Below are 5,759 nucleotides of genomic sequence, written 5' to 3'. Positions count from 1 at the left end.
TGAAAACATAATATTTAAGCACATTTAATGTTTAGTCTAGAATCCACAGGGCCACATAAAAAGCTGCGGTGGGCCGGATTTGGCCCACGGACCTCGAGTTTGACACATGCTCTTCACCCTTTGTATTTTCTCTGAGAAAGAAAAACAAAATCAGTGCAAAGTAAGTGGCAGCAATAGTTTCAACAATGGTTTTGTCCAGAAAAAAGACACGACTGAACACATAACTGATTCATCCTGTATAGATAGAAAACAGAGAAAACAGTTAATATGAGCAAAAACGACACATGATACCTAGAAGAAGGATAAACGTCTTGGTGAAGAAATGTGGCTACTGATGACTTTCGTTTTGGAGTTTTTCATTTCCTTCCATTAAATTTTAAACAGCCTAGAAAATCAACCTTTTTTTTAAATTCATGGCACTGTTGGGTTTTCATTTCCCATGAAAACTGCTGCTTTCTGTGCCAACAGTAATAGGCCTATAATTCCAGCTGAGAATGAGCTGAAACAGTTTTTGGGCTGAGAAATGAAGTGTAAATCCTTATTATCACAACAACACACTAATACTCAAAGGCATTAATTTTTGCAGTTTACAAACGTGATTATAAAAAAAACCTCCACAAAGATCATGATAATTAGAAGGTGCTTTCCAAAATCCAACAGTTTGGCACAAAGGTTGGTTCACATTTGGCTTCAAAAACAGCAAATTTCTGAAAAAAAAAACCTCAATGACTCCTGCTTTTTTTTTGTTTGTTTTATGGTGCAAAAAACAATAAAATAATTCTTGAATACGCGATTATCAATTTGTTTATGGTAAAATAATTGCATTTAGAAGAGCCGCTTTGAAAACCAAATGCATAACTTCAGAATTTAAAGTTTAAAATGATAATTTACAGCCTGAAGGCAGAATTATAAACAGCTTAAATAGGACAGAAGTAGGAAAAAGTGGGAAAAACACTTCTCCCTGGGTCTGTTTTCACTTAGTTTTATTTTTTTTAACGTAAAATGCTTGGGGACAGTCAGGAAATGTATTCCTGTATATAAGTGCAATGAAAAAAAGAGCATTTACAGAAATGCCTCCAGCTGTCCACATGTGAGTTACTCAAGTAAAAACTAAGGGTGGTGGCATCTCCTGGCCATTTGTGGATAATGAAGTTAGCGCTGACCATTATTGTCCACATCTTTATGATACTGCATGTTTGTATTGGTTGGTTAGATGTCATGGTTCTTATTGACAGTTACTAATGTAAAAACTTTTACTCTTCTAGCAAAGCTGAGTGACGAGAATAATCACTGATGGAAACATTTGCATCTTTCAGATGTGCTTCTAGTTATTGATCTCTTTCACGTGACGTCACGTTCTCCAGATTCCGCCATGACGGGCGTCTAAACAACCAAATGCGTTACTTTAAGCTAGGCTAAAAACAGACGCCTGTAACCTAATATCGCTTCTGTTTAGTTGATTTCACTTTGAAAATGGCCACAGGATGCTGCGCGGTCAGCTGCACAAACAGACAAGGATAGAAACCAAACTTGTCATTTTATTTTATAACTTTTAACGAGGAAAGATACAGCGGCGATGGATAACAGCTGTTAATCATAATGACTGACAGCCCTCGGTGAAATCGTGAATTGCAGCAAACACTTCATACGAGGTAATAACATTAACCTTCATATTTTTTATAAGTGTGATTAGAAAAATATTAAATATCGCGTTATGGAAAAGGTACGTGTCTAACGGTAACCATGGAGACAATACCCCACCGTCATGTAGCCTAGCATGTATGGGTAAAAAAAACTGGTTAGCATCTCGTCTTCTGTAGGTTTATAATGTTGCTCCGGTTTAAGGGGAAACGCTGTTTATGACATAATGATGTGAATTCAGGCAGACACGGTAATTTGATCAACAAATCAACAAATGAGTCGGTTTCTGAGCTAGCTATTTCCAACTTTTTACCACTTCTTTGAGCTCCAACCAGGTATGTTGCGTTCACAGACTCAAACAAGTAGGAGCCATTAATAAAATGGCCGTCCCTCACTTCCGGACGTCCATCGCCGCGCCTCGAATGATTAAAGTGACGCAGTTGCAATGGGTCAGTAATAACCCGGTTTTATTTTAACATTGTAGATGTGAAATTTGCCAAAGCAATTGGTTAAATTATTCTTTCTCCAGACTTTTGTTGGTGTTCTCAGTTCTGTTAGCTGCTGTTGGCGGCTGGTGGTTACCATAGCAACCGCTAACTATGTTTAATTTTACTGTTATTGTTTGAGTTGGGATATTCAAAATGCTTATAATGCAACACGTTGTTGTGCAGCTTTACAGAAAAGCTATAAAAATTGAATGTGATAAAATCAGGTGTGATGTTTTGGTTGCATGGAGATTTTTTCTGTTTGTTCAGTGTGTCGGCGTCTGATCAGCAGGTTGGTGAGAGTTTGAGACGTGTGGTTGTGATTATCAAGGTCTGCTGAGGCCAACCGCCCCCCATCTCATTCCTTTAACTTGTGAAAACATTCAAAAAGACGTGTTTTTTTTTTTTTTTGTCTGGAAATAAAGAGCATCCAGGTTGTCAGCCTCTCACCGCTTTCTACGAAGGTAAGCGGTGGTGCTGAGCCTTACTGAAGTCCAGCGGAGCAGACCTGTGTTGCTGTGCCCACTGGGGTCATTTTAGAAAGGTCACAGAGTTAAACAGCTCTGAGTCGGCTGCACAACTACTGTGTCTCACAGTCCATCTCCTCTGGAGCGATTGAATATCACAGAGGAAAGGGAAACATCCATTTGTTTACAGATTTACCCGGGGGTGAGCCTGGCTAGATGGGAGGAAAGACACAGGTTCAGAAACGGGTCAAAGTAAAAAAATGATTAAAAGCGAAAGTTATTATATTTAACCACAAGCATCTTCTCTGAACTTATACGTTACTACAGGGTTGATTTCCTGACGACTTTTGGGAAACATCCTGTATTAGTAGTAGACCTGGAGCCTGATATTTCTCTGTACTTACTGGTGTACTTTTTAGAGCTTCAGGATTTGGTTTTTAGCAATTTGACTGAATATTTCCCCCAAATGATAGCTTACTCTTACATCTTAAAATGCTTCCTGGAACTTCTTGAAATTACAGCCTAATTTTTTTATTTTTTTTTTATAACTACCTTGGTAGAAGTTATTTGGTGCTTTCTGAGAAAATTCTTTCATGTTCAGTAATTTAAATGTTGCTATCCGAACAACGATGCCAGTCTTTTTTATGGCATTTGTTGAGCATTGTTTTTAATTTAATATGGCCTGCTGTGTGTATTATTAGTTCTCTGTGAGCATATGTGGTTATGAATTACAAATGTAATATCTACTGCCAATTAGCACATCGTTTATTTGGGGCAGTCTGATTTGCTTCAGCCTGTTTAACTTTAAACTTATTGGCAGTAAAAGTTCAAACTCACTTACTGCTGCTGCTGCTGCACATAGTTTTGTTTATTTTTCTCTCTCATTATCGCTGCTGCAGCCGCCGTGATTCCCAGTGGAGATCATTAAATATTAATTTGAACTGATGTTACAAAGTGTTTGGCATGAAGCTGACCAGAGAAGCATCGTCATGTCCAAACTGAGTTTTCTGGACTTACAGCTGTGCATTATGGAGACGTGATCGGGCTGCAGGATATTTATTTGTTCTGCAAGAAAAGTAACATAACAGGGAAAGGCCAGGGAAAGTTTTTCAAAGGTCATAACTTTAAATTGTGTCCTAGCATGCTGTGACTGAGTCCTGTTAGGCTGTAGGAGGCAGAAAGGACACGTCCTCCATCTGCCTGTGAAACCTTCTGGACCCAACATACTACTGGCAGCCGACCAGGGGCGGGATGAGTGACTTTGGTTCCCAGTTTACCTTTAAAAATGAGTAAACGCTGTAATATTGCTTGCTTGTTAAAGTTGCCTTATTGCCGTTGTTAAAATGTAAACACGAAAGTAAAACTATTCATTTTCAGCTTTCCTTTTTGACGATTGTTGTTTATATCTGAATGAAATTGGAATATCACATTTTCTCATTTTCAATTTTAGAGTAAAGTGCTACATAATTTACAGGTAGATTTCTGCAGTAACAGAGTGGAGGTAATATTTCTGTTTTCCTCCAGACAATTAAAATGTGAAATTAAATAATATGAAAAGAGGAGCAACAGACCAGTTCCTCTTTTACTTCTGATTTTGTTTCAGCTCAAGGAATCCAACAGTTGAAGCCGATATCTTGGATAAAGCTTTGCGTTGTGGTTCTCGAATAACCAACTCCAGTAATGACTTTTTCCTTCCCCTCATTGTTAGCTGCTGGTTTTATCTTCTTATTCCCTAAGAACTCTGATCCTTTCCTTCTTGCTTAACCGCTGAACCAAAATGCCTGAAAAAGCATACCCAAATTAAATCAGCTGCTGTTCTTGAACAAGTTGGAGTACATGCAAAAGCTTTGTCTCTTTATGAAGACGACGAGCTAAATTTTCTGTTTTTGCAGTCACAAATAAAGAAATGTCATTTTGTACATGTTTATGTTTGAGGATGTACAGGTGTTGTCCAAGTTCGCCATTTGGAGTCTTCAAATGGTGAACTTGGACAACACCTGATATACAAACTCCAAATGACTGTAACTCCTCAGAGCTTCAACATACAGTCATCAATGAGGCTCTAATGAAAGATAATGACCAGAGGAATCCTCAGGTAGACACAACATCACTGATAGTGGAAATTACTTATAATTATATAAATAAAATAGCATATCTGGGGGGTTAGCGTACAGTCTGACCTCCTCCCCCTTCTTGCAATACGCTGTCCGTCTGTCTGTCCCCCCCCCCAGCACTCAGCGGTACGCTACCATTTGTCCCCCCACCCAGTCAAATGACTGTCCTGTCATTACCATTTCCATCCATGGTCTTCCCCCAGAATGCAAATGTGCATTTCTGGCAGCTATTTTAAAGTCTAAACACCAGTAATCCGGTCCTCACGCTGCTGCAGAGGACACAGAATCAATGTAGCCAAGTACCGGAGTATTCCCCCAACATTACGAGGTGTTTATGATTTGCACCATTCACAGGGTTTCACAGGGAAACTGCATCTACCTCTGACAACAAGTCAGGGATGAGAAAAGCAAAGCGTGAGGCCACATCCTGCAGAGATGCACTCGTGACGGCGTCCGGTACTAGATTACAGCTGGAGTACCTGCGTGACAGGTTATGAAATGCTTCACTTTTTAATAACATCACGGTGTCATTCCAATGATATTGATGTGTCTTTTGATTATTAGCACCTCTGATAGTGGAAAACCAGATTCCAGTAGCAGTTAGGCCTTCTCCATGGGGAATAAGACGCTTTAATGCATTTCCACTGCAGCATCACTCACCAAACCATTCTTATGTGGCGTCTAATGAAAAAGTTAAACGTGAGTCGCTGTGTAATTGCAGCTGAAGTTATCAAGGCACTTTGTCACGCTGAAGCTCATTAGATTCTTATGACGTGATGGTGACTCACAAGGATGATTGATTAATCCTCGCAGCAAAAAAAATAAATAAACTGCAGTGTGTTCAAAGAGCATGAAGAGGCTCTGGAGTCACTGATTGCTTTCGGGATACGGGGGCGGCTTGTTGCTGCAGGACGGCCTTATCAACAAAATGCTCTCGCTTTGGCAGGATTTGTGTCACATGGACCACCGTTTGCCAGTTTCTGTCACAACTTTTAATCTTCTCAGAGCAAATTTACATCATTTTACTCAGAACATGATACTCTAAAGCAGGG

General features: G+C 39.4%; 1 long non-coding RNA gene across 1 annotated transcript; it reads left to right on the top strand.

The window, feature by feature from the left end:
• Positions 1-806: 806 nt before the first annotated feature.
• Positions 807-5,533, top strand: LOC145552610 (uncharacterized). Its single transcript, XR_014088718.1, has 2 exons — positions 807-1,652; positions 5,062-5,533. It is a non-coding gene; the product is annotated as an uncharacterized LOC145552610 (long non-coding RNA).
• Positions 5,534-5,759: the final 226 nt, after the last annotated feature.

Source organism: Poecilia reticulata, chromosome 8 (assembly GCF_904066995.2).
Source record: "Poecilia reticulata chromosome 8, P_reticulata-male-v2, whole genome shotgun sequence".
Taxonomy (NCBI): domain Eukaryota; kingdom Metazoa; phylum Chordata; class Actinopteri; order Cyprinodontiformes; family Poeciliidae; genus Poecilia; species Poecilia reticulata.
Note: the sequence above shows the minus strand (reverse complement) of the source record. Positions and strands in the feature narration are given on the sequence as shown.